The 12,205-nt window shown below is 30.5% G+C and overlaps 1 protein-coding gene across 1 annotated transcript in view; it reads left to right on the top strand.

Annotated features, from left to right (window-relative positions):
• The window catches only part of dab1a (DAB adaptor protein 1a), a 696,745-nt gene that overhangs the window by 365,267 nt on the left and 319,273 nt on the right, over positions 1–12,205 (top strand). Inside the window, exon 4 of the mRNA XM_073933202.1 lies at positions 6,434–6,490. The gene's annotated coding sequence lies outside the window, so the exon portion shown is untranslated. The remainder of the gene's footprint in view (positions 1–6,433; positions 6,491–12,205) is intronic.

Here is a 12,205-nt window from a genome sequence, read left to right as displayed (position 1 = left end):
TTCTGCCAGAGCTGGAATGGAGAATCTCTTAATATTTAATTGGTCATGCCTGCGCACATGGCAGGAACATGGAGAAGTGCCATTGGTGTGTAAAGGATGGATTTGAGCAGTAGAACGATGATCATGACCCTTCTCAGGCAGGAGGGTGTCTTAATAATAATTAAGCGTCCTCAGATAGTTAAATGATGATTAGTTGGTGTGTTTTTTGTAGTGCATAGTGTTTGGATGATAACAAGACCTGTTTTAATGGGTTCATGTTAATGCACTGCAGATTTAAAAGAGAGGCTGTTTTTGTTATTTTCTATTTACATGCAAAAATGTGGGATATCAGACTAGAGACAGTGCTCTCTCTCCCTCTGGAAAAAAGCAGAGACTGCATAGCAGAATCAACACACACACACACACACACACACACACACACACACACACACACATACGAACACGAACACGCACACACAAATGTGAATAACACATGAAAGCAAGAAATGTTCAAAATCAAGCTTGGGGCAATTCTTGCACACTTAATTGAAACACTTATTTAGTGACTCTTTAACCAGTATTCAAACTGAAAGAATGCATGAACTCTTATGTATTTCAGATCCACTAGCATTTGTTTATTACATTTCTGGCCAAGATTTAAATGTTTTGGAAAAAATAAAAAAAATAAAATATGATTAATAAGTGATGCAATAAACAGAGAAAATATTGATTAAATAAATAAATAAATAAATAAATAAATAAATAAATAAATAAATAAATAAATAAATAAATAATAAATAAATAAAATCACAATAACACTTTAGTATTGGAACCAACTTGAACTAACTAGTGTCTTATTATTACCTGTCTATCTCATTCTAAAACCCTAATTCTTCCCGATATCTAAGCACAACTACTAACTTAATAATTATTAATAAGCAGGGAATTAGGAGTTCATTGAGCTAAAAGTCTTAGTTAATGGATTGCTAGAATAAAGTGTGACCAAAATCACATTTCAAAATTGGTAATTATAACACACCATTAGTAACACACCATTTTCTTGAGCTGCAAATCAATATAAACTGCAATTGTTTAATAAATAATTACTGTAACATTTTACATTTACATTTACATTTAGTAATTTAGTAGACACTTTTAATATAAAAGTTGTTTTAAATTGGTAATATTTAGCTTTTTTACTTTATATATATATATATATATATATATATATATATATATATATATATATATATATATATATATATATATATATATATATATATATATATATATATATATATAGTCAGAATAATTACCCCCCCCCCCCCCCCCTGTCTTATTTGTTCCTTAATTTCTGTTAGGCAGAAAGAATTTTTTTTTTTTTTAACACATTTCTAAACAAAGTAGTTTTAAGAGCTTATTTCTTATTAATTTTATATTTGTCATGATGCCAGTAAATAATATTTTACAACATATTTTTTAAGACACTTCTATACAGCTTAAAGTGGCATTTAGTTGTTCCCAATTCTGGATTAAAATTAAAAGGAGACAGGGCTTTTTCTGTTGCAGCCTCTCGTATGTAAAACGCTTTGCCTTTAGGACATTCTACCACAAACGTACATTATTTGTTCTTGAAATAAAAAACATAAATACAGCCAATAAAATAAATAAATAAATAAATAATTAATCCCAAAATATTTCTAAAATGGACTGATTGATTTTTGTGAGTTGTTCTGTAAAAAATCATGTCGTTCATTTTGTTTTCATTTGTTTTTCTTCATTAAAAAACACTTATCAATTCACAAACCCTGTCATTGTCCTTGTCCTCATCCCAATTGAACCGACAGTACAGCTTTTATAGTTTGGTCACACTTTATGTTGATGGTCTGTTTGTTGAATTTAAGTTACATTGCATCTACATGCCAACTAATTTTCATTAGATTATAAGTAAACTGTTAGATTGAGGTTGGGGTTAGGGATAATGTAAGTTGACATGTACAAAGTTATCAAAGTCTCTTATAATCAGTTAAATGTCTGTTGAAGGAGCAATATCAACATATTAAGCAGACAGTCTACTCATACTCAAATGGACCATCAAAATAAAGTGTTACCAGTAGTTTTGTTATGCTAAAAACTCCTATTTTAAAAAACAAAAAAAGTAGCTAATTTAAGTTGTTATCATTTATATCAATTTATTAAAACATGAAATTATAAACAAATTCTACAAATAAATTCTATTTTACAACTGTCCCCATGTTTCTGTCAGTCCTGTCACATTTTTAAGTAAATTTTTTTAAAGGCTATGACATGAAGTGATATAATTTGATGGAGGAAAAGCTGACAGCGATCAAGAATGCATATTATCAAATTGTATATTTTTACGATTGTTTTTGTATGATTTTTTGAGAAGGAGAAGCTTAAAGGTCAGGCAGTCACATTTTTATAAGTGAAAATGTATGTTTCTGGTAGAATTCCCCATATTCATGCGCTTCCCTCAGTGCTTTAGAATCTCCTTTAAAAAAATCATCTTCTTTATCTTGCATTTACAGTAATTAATTGTATCTTTGTTTACATATACGAGTATAGATTTTGTGTGTTGGATGAATTTGTAAAGCACTTTGGTCAATGTTTATTGTTTTTAAATGTGCTATATTACACACACACAAACATCACTTATTACAAAAAAAAAAAATATAATAACAATAAAAAAACATTAGGGCTCGACATTTTTTGACTTGACTTTTTTTGATCACCAGCCACTGTGGCTAGTATATTTCTAACATTACTAGCCACTTGCCATTTTCACTAGCCACAATTTTGTTGTTTGGAAAATATATTTTTATATTAATAAATATGACTTTGACATGCTAAAATGACTTGATGTAGATGTTGTGTTCTCCACATGCCTCCTTATTTATTTTAATGTTTGTGTGTAAGTTGCTCACTGTGCATGAGCAAATGGGTTGTTGCCTTGTAATTGGTTTTTATTTTACATATATATATATATATATATATATATATATATATATATATATATATATATATATATATATATATATATATATATATATATATATATATATATATATATATATGATACACATTTTTTTTTCAATCTTGAGCTCTTAGCGTACATTTAAACTGAACATGCAGTGAATGCATTGCATCGAGATTCAGGCACCTAAAAAAATTTGGAGAGGCGGAAAGCCTTTAGTGATTGACAGCTGATATGAACTAATATAGCGGCAATACAATCGTCTTCTTACAGAGGTAGCTATAAGCCTCGCGGCTGTTGCCAACTACAGGCCTAGGTGAGTCTTTAAATCTTGCCTGAGGTCCGAAAACTTGCATTTCCCCATGTTTTCATTTAATTAATGAATCAAAGGTGATCTCGCCTATGGTTGGCAGCAAGCCAGCCGGGTACCCACCGGTTTGTTTCAGCGCGCATGCGAACTCCACCTCACATGAGAGCGCGAGGTCCTACTCTCAACATATAAATAAATCCACGCAAAATTTAGAATAAAGGCCTGCACTTGACACAAATTGAAAATTTATCTGAAAAACTGGGCCTGAAAATTTAATACCTCATCAGATGACGTTTATTATTTTTAAATACTTTTTAATAGGCTTAATTTTGGGTAATTTCATTTATTATCTTTTACTACCTTTTACAACACTGTATACAACCTACACTTTCACTCACTTGCTTTTTCTCGCGCAAACAGTTGTTTTTGTCAGTTGTGCTGCTTCTCAATTCTGAGATCACATTTGCACACAAATTGGGCCATCCTTATTGTCGAACCCTGCTTAAACAATACTAACGTACAATGTAAAAATGATTACCAACCTGCCAAAGTAACTAGTGGGAGCAGCTGTCTAACTTGCCAAAGCTGAAATCGGGTTGGCGGGTGTTAATGTAAAGCCCTAACAATCATATTTAAAACACAGTGGAGTTCAATGCTGGTTACACTAATCAAGCAGAATTTGTCTTTGCTCATCAAAGTCTGTACATTTGTCGGATGACTCATTTTAAACTAAACTTTTACATTTTAAACTAAATTACAGCATATCATTTGAAACATTTTATTTTAATTAGCATTTTTTGTAGATTAACATTAAAATAAATAAATAAAAGGATACATTAAATTTGAAATGGCAATCTCTAAAACATCCCCATCATTCTCTGTCTTTTCTCAGATGGATGGTGGACCAAATCAAAGGTTACTATGGGCCCACGAGCCCCAGTTTGGGCATCTCTGGTCTAAGAGAAGCATTAAAGTTTTGTCATTTAATATCTCACATGCTGTAATGTGGTATTTGAAGCCGAAGCCTCCTGCTGTCTGTAGGTTTCCTCCAGCTGATGGATGTGGTTTGGGGAAATTAACCTATATCTGTTAGCACTAACCCTTGTGTGCCTCATCGTTGCTGTTGTATTTACTCATTAGGCATAGAAGCAGAGCTAAGGAGTTAATTAGAGAGCAAGCAGCTTGAATTCTGCCTTTCCTGACCCAGTTCTCATTCCTTCTCTCCTTCGTCTTCATTTTTCTCCTCACCCTGAAAGATAACGAACGTACTTCATGCTATGAAGCGCTTGCGTGATTATTTTCACATGATTCTGACTGTGTCATGATGAAAAGGCAATTTCTTCCTTTTGTGGGCTCGTTCGTTCTTTAAACGTCAGGACTCAGGTTTGATTCCTCTGCTTTTCATCTGGAGAAATGTGAGAATGTGTTTTATAATAAGGGTCTGGGGGTTGTAATGTAGCGAGAACAATAATGGTGGTCAACTTAGGTCACAACATGCTTCTTGGATGACCAAAAAATTGCAGCAATTTGTCAAGAAGTGTCATTACAGAAGTATCTCACATTACCATCCTGGCTCTGGCTTAATGATGATCCGGCATAGTATACTGGTGCGAATATCAGTTCTTATGGAGTCCTGTGGAATATAATTCCTGCTGCAGCCATTGGATAACACTGACTTTAACTTTACAGTTAAAGATCAAGTGCTTTACTTAAGGTCTAAACACTACTGAAAAGCGAACATGACATGTTTTGTTGTGTTTTGCTTTGTTGGTTTTGTTTTATCATATTCCAGCCTAATCTCACGAGAAAATGTAAGTATTTTACGTTTTGCCAGTCTAGTGGCTAATTCGTACGAATTCGTATGAGTTCAGTTGTACAAAATTGTACGTTTTTAAAAAGGAGGCGTGGCACATAACCCCACCCCTAAACCCAACCGTCATTGGGGCATGAGCTAAATTGTACGAATTTGATCATACAAATTAATACGAATTAGCCACTAAATCAAAAGTTATGAATTGCCATCAGATTGTGCTGCATATTCCATTACTGTTTTGTTTTGTTTTGTTTTGTTTTGTTTTGTTTTGTTTTGTTTTGTTTTGTTTTGTTTTGTTTTGTTTTGTGTTGTTTTGTTTTGTTTTGCTAGTGTTTTTGTATGCTTTGTTTTCCTTTGCTTTCTTTCGTTTTGTCTTGAGGTTTTGTTTATTTTACTGTTTTTTGATATTCCATGTTTTGTTGAAATTTTTGATTCTGATTGGCTGATAAGTGTGCGATGAATTTGTTTAATGCACAAGCACTGAAAACTAAAAGATGGAGAGTTCCTTACAATAGATTTTTTTAAAGGAATTAGGTTATCTGATCATCATACATTCATTTTCTTTTCAGCTTAGTTACTTTATTAATCTGGGGTCACCACAGTGGAATGAACCGCCAACTTATCCAGCATATGTTTTTTATGCAGCGGATGCCCTTCCAGCTGCAATTTATCTCTGGGAAACATCCCCACACACACTCATTCACTCATACACTATGGACAATTTAGCCTACCCAATTCTCCTGTACCGCATGTATTTGGACTGTAGGGGAACAGGAGCACCTGGAGGAAACCCATGCGAACACAGGGAGAACATACAAACTCTATTCAGAAACATCTACTGACCCAGCCAAAGCTTAACCCAATGATCTTCTTGCTGTTTTATTTATCTTCTGTTTATTGTTTGTTTATTTTTGATTGATGGATGGATTGGTTGAATGATTGATTGATTGATTGATTGATTGATTGTTTGATTGTTTGATTGATTAATTGATTGATTGATTGATTGATTCATTTGCCTTTTTTTTGCATTGATTTGTTTGTTTTTGTTTAGAGTTTGTTTGGTTTTGTATTGAAACATCATATAAAAATCATTACACTATACTTGCTCTTTCTTGAAGCATTCATAGAAGAAATATAGAAATTATTATTTTTAGCCTTAGCCTTTTTATTGCTTTTTCTACCTGACAATAAAAAACAATTTGCTTGGATTCTTTCAAAACAAGTGTAAAAGGCATACAATTCCATAATGTGAAATTTACAGTGTTTGAAATGTAGTCAATAAAAAAAAGTCAAAAAAAGAAAATAACATTTTTTGTTTTTTCTCTGTTACTTCCAGGAATTTTATCCAGCACTATTGAGCTTTATTATGGAAACCAGATGTGGAGAAGCAGTGGTGAGTTTAATTTAAATGCTATCCTCATCTCACTAACATTACATTTTCTTAAGATTTACCCGACCAGCTCTGAAAAAAAAAATATATTCCTCCTGCGTCCCTGAATATAAACTCGACAAAAGATAATCTTTCTTTGAGCGCATGTCTGCATTTTGATACTGTCCTCTGCTCTGTCATTGTTTGCACTTGCTCAAACTGTATTTGTTCTGTATTACATATGTCAAATAAAACTTAAATCTAGTTCAGAGCTGGATGAAATACCTGTTTGAGGTCCAGGTTAAACTGTTGATTCAGTGGAAGTGTGCTTTATTTGGATCTGTGACCTCTAGTGTTTGAGTAAATGACCCGAGGACTGCGGATTAGAAAGGTCAAGTGAGTTAAATGTTTGTTTCCTCACACCCAAAAGCACTTTGTCCTCCTGAATTACATGTCACTGCACTTGCAGTGTAATAACAGCCATAGCGAGTACAGAAATGACAAGTTAACAGCACAAAGAGAACAGAGTGGACTCATTTCAGACACATTTGGTGGTACAGCAAGTCGTATCTCAAATAGACAGTCCACACGTCTGGGGCTAACAAAAAATAAATAAAAAAAATAAAAAAATATGATAAGAAAATGATTGAATGAATATTATTAAATTATTGTCACTGCATGATATCATTTTGAAAAAAAAAACATATTTTGTTTCATGTTAAATATATTTTCACAAATGTATGTTATTAATATTATTATAAATGCATGTTATTGTTGTTGTTGTTGTTGTTGTATTTTTTGTTTGTTGTTGATTTAGGTTCAATTTGTGTTAAATATGAGCAATAGACAATTTGATTATTTTTGGAATTTAAGTTTTTAATTGTAATAAAAAAAATGTTATGAAGATTTACAACATTAAATAAAATAAATAAAACAAGAAAATAAAAAACAGTCATTTAATAATTTAAAAAGGCTACTGTCACTGCACAATATAATTTTTAATAAAATCAATATTAATATATCAGTTTATTAAATTTTCATAACTTTATATTTTTACTACAATTATTATTATTATTATTATTATTATTATTATTATTATTATTATTATTATTATTATTATTATTATTATTTTATTATTATTAAAGTACTATTTTGTTTTTGTTGAGTCTGTCAAAATTTAAGGTAAATATGAACAACAGACAATTTTATTTTAATTAAAATGTTTAATTGTAATTTAAAAATATATAATATTTATATTTAAAAATTATGAATATTTATTCATTTTCTTTTCGGGTTAGTGCCTTTATTAGTCTGGGGTTGCCACAGTGGAATGAACCGCCAACTCATCCAGCACATTTTTACGCAGCAGATGGCCAGCCGCAACCCATCACTGGGAAAAAATTATGAATATTTACAGTTTAAAATAAAATAAATAAAACAAGAAAAAAAAAAAACATTTTTTTTAAAAGGCTTCTGTCACTGCACAATATCATTTTTTATAAAATCAATCATAATTTACTATTAATTTACTTTTCATAATTAAATTTTATTCAATTTATATTTTGTACCACACGTATTATTATTATTATTATTATTATTATTATTATTATTATTATTATTATTATTATTTTATGAAACCTCTTGTAAGATGGCTAATCTGCTGCATTGAGGCTGTAGATCTGCAGGTAGAGTTATACATTTTATTAATTTGTAGAATTAAAAACTTTTGAGAGAAAAAAGTCTTCTGACTACTGGCAGCTGTTGGAGTTTTCATAAAGTTGTTTGGACTTGGATGGCATGCATGTAGCCGTACAGCAGCTGTAAACTTTGATTTGGTGCATTTCTCTGAAACTTTTCTTTTCCTTCATCTCTTTTTTCTTTTTTTTTTTTTTTTTGTTTGTTATGTTTTCCAGCAGTGTACAGGATCTCCTCACCCACACACACCACTGTGACACTGTCATCCTTGTTAAAATCTTGTTTTCTCGGTGGGAGTCCTGAACCCATAACACCAAACCTGCGCTGTTTATGATAGAAACAATACAAAATATCAAAAAAATTTGGAATTTTTACTATATTATGTTTTCATTATTGCTCTTGTAATTTTAAGGATACACCACGCAGCCCAAAAAAAAAAAAAGATTCGAATGAGGTTGTCGAAGATTAATTGCATGTAAGCCTTGTTTACACTGCAAAAAAAAAAAAAAAAAAAATATATATATATATATATATATATATATATATATATATATATATATATATATATATATATATATATATATATATACATTACTTAACAGGTTCTGTATGTTGAGGTTAAAATGGTGTTTTCTGCGTATTTAAGGTTGTAAATTGCATTATGAGAGTTTTATTTTGCTCTGTCGACTTTTGATGTTGAAAATTCAACATTGCAGATTAACAAACTAATTTTATTAACATTTTAGTAGTAAATATTGTTGTTTATTATTAATAGAGATAACTGAGTCTTAAGAGGTCATTAAAAAGTGCTGGCAGTTTATTATCAAGCTTTTTTGTATAGTAATGTACAACACAAGCAGACAATATATATGTAATCAAAGTATTACAAATTTGTAATACAAATTATTAAACTTTTCAACACAAAAGCTTTCAATGACAGATCCCATAATGCAATTCAAAAGCATAAATAAGAGAAAAAAAAACATGAATCATAAAATTCTGAAAACTCTAAAAATATATATATATATTTATATATTTTTTTTGTACTAGAATTTATTTTAAGTTTTTAATTTGTTTCTTGTTCCAAGTTTCATCTCACTCCTCACCCGTTTTTTAAGTGATCATTAAATTTAGACAGTATTTGTGATTAGGAAATGATCACATTTGTCATTCATGAATCACATTAATAATTATATCACTTCAAGTTCAACTTGATCCTTTACTGTAAATTTTTTTTTTTCCCACACAATCAATTTGTGTTGGGACAACATGGCAGATTTAAGTTAGCTTATTAGTTTTTGTGAATTTTAAGTAAACATAAAACAATTAAGTTGTTGAAAAAAAAAACTCACAAATTGTGTTGTTTCAGCTCATTGTAAATAAGTGGTTAAGCATATTTTTGTAGTGCAGTACAGAGGAAAAAAGCATCATGTGCAAATTGTGAGCTTTTTGGTTTTTCATAAAAGGTGTTTTCATTTTAATTGAGGGAAAACAATGTTTAAGTGTTTCCTTTATTGCTCTTTATCAGTTTGTGTCTGTGGATTTCAATTACAATTCACATATTTAAATACTGTTTTTTTTTCTTTCTTTTTTTTTTCAAAACAAGAAAGTAAGCCATAAATCTCCTGCAATTTTAATTTAGTACAGAGGAATTTGATCGAAATTTCCCTGATTAATACATTTTATTCTACAAAATGTTGTGGAAAATGTATTTATTTTCTGTAAATTTGCATCTCTAATGCTTTCCACATATAGGCTTTACTTGGGCGTGCCGCCCTGGAATACCAACTGCCGCCCAAGTTTATTTACTGCACATTTTTTTTTCTATTATTATTATCCTTTGACACTTTTTTTTGTATATACATTTTTCGTACACCCAATATAAACACACATTTGTATACAATGAAATAGTGGAAAATCTTCTCTGCTTTACCCATTTCATACTGCTCGTTCTGTGTGCTTGAAACCTGTCAACACTCCGGCAGACAGTCATGTGCTCTGCAGACCCACAGAGACCCACACCTTTTTGTGTCCTGCCAGGGTGTCTAAATCTACTGAAATATCTGGGATTTGGTTTTGCTTTAGTTTTCTAAGCTGTCTTTAATTTTATGCGCACAACCGCAAGACCGAGAGAGACATTGAATAATCAATTATTTAACGAGTAAACGACTCTTTACAAAAAGTTTTACTTTAAACTGAAAACTAACTTTACTAAAAGCAAAGAAAACTTATAATTCTTACAATTTTTAGAGATATTGTCTGCTTTCATAATGTTTTTTTTTTTTTTTCTTTCCTGTGATTTAGTTCCCATTTGCTGTATATTTAATTATTTTGATGATATGAATGTATTACTTATTTTCTTCATATAAAATGCTTTGGCAATACTGTATAAAATATCATGCTAATAAAGCAACTTGAACTTGAATGAGAGATAGAGAGAAGCAGATTTGCCCTGTCAGTGGGTGCACATGGCTCCTGAATACCATACAAATAAGAAAAATCATGGAGAAATAGTATTTTTTTATTATTATTGTTATTATTATCATTTATTTCAACAGTATTTTCCTTACTTTCAACCCATTGAAAAGAAAAGGTTTAAAACAGATCCCTAATAAATGAAAAGTATTAAAAGTCATATTATGTTTTTTTTTTTTTTTTTTCTCCATATAGTTAATTATGTATTTGCTGTTTCCATCAGGCTACCACTGCAAGTATATTTCAAACCTGTGGGAAACACTGCTCTCAAGCTGTTAAAAAAATAAATAAATAAATAAAAAAAAAAGTTAAAAAAAAAATACATAAAACCGTAAAAGTAATTTAAAACATTTATAGCAAACTACCGTGTTTCATTACTTTAGTGTTAATACACCAGTGATTTGAAGTACTAACAGCTACACGTTATATCCTTTGTTACACAGACGTAGGTTAACACAACCATAAACATATGGCGATGAGAAAGTCGTATAATGAACCAACGCTCATTAAAAATAACTTTTCCCACAAGCAGAGAAACATGCTCATAAATAGAAGAGGCTTAGTGTCATTCACACAACCAATAGACACCATTATGCTAACAGACATTAAATGAAAGTACTTCAATAAACATTATTTATCAATGCTAGATGTATCTTAAAACTGTAGTGTAACGCACTGATGGGGAAAAAAAAGAAAATTAAAAAGATCCACAGTAATGTCAACAAAAAGCATAAAACTTGAAGGGAATTCTGAGCAAAGCCAATTTACAGTTACTAACTGTATACTGTATATTAAGGAATTGTATTGTTAACCAGATTACAGATTTTATACTGTAGCAGTTTACAATTATTTTTACGGTTTATACTACAAGCTTTTTTTTTTACAGAGCAGAATTATGGAGTGATTAAAAAAAATCCCAAATCCCATCGTAGTCTATTTTATTATATACAGTAGCACATTCCTTTGACTTTAAAATGTAAAATAAATAAATAAATACATCCGAATTCATGCAAAGTATGTGCTAAAAAAATGTATTCAAAGTAGCATGTTTTTCTTTAATACTGCACCATTTTCATATTTCAACCTAACATTTTATAAAACTTACTGCAAAACGTTTGCAATTTTTATGCAAAATCTAACTGATAAAATGTGAGCGTTTGTTAATATGTCCCCTTATTCCCCTGCAGTGTCTTACATTAGGAAGATACACAGTAAAGTGTTTTATTCAGTGCTGACATTTTGTTCCTGTCCTAACATTTGGCAAGGAAGACTTGATCCTAGACATTTTTTTTTTCCTAAAGTTCCAATAAAGTTGAGATGACTATGAATAAAACATGTGTGTCATAGTCTCTTCATCATACTGTCAAAGAAAGAAGAAGTAGATGACAGGATTGTAAAAGACTGCGCTTTGTGTTTTAGACAATATGTCTGACTTATTGCAGACGTCTGTATATTACGTATATTTAGGAGGATATGAAGACTCTTTCCTCATAAAGTAATGGGATTTAAAGGGATAGTTCATTTGGTTATTTAATATACTGTACATCAGGCATGTATAAACCAATGCTA

This window comes from Danio rerio, chromosome 20 (genome assembly GCF_049306965.1).
Source record: "Danio rerio strain Tuebingen ecotype United States chromosome 20, GRCz12tu, whole genome shotgun sequence".
Lineage (NCBI taxonomy): Eukaryota > Metazoa > Chordata > Actinopteri > Cypriniformes > Danionidae > Danio > Danio rerio.
The sequence above is the reverse complement of the archived record's forward strand: the minus strand, read 5'-3'. Positions and strand labels throughout refer to the sequence as shown.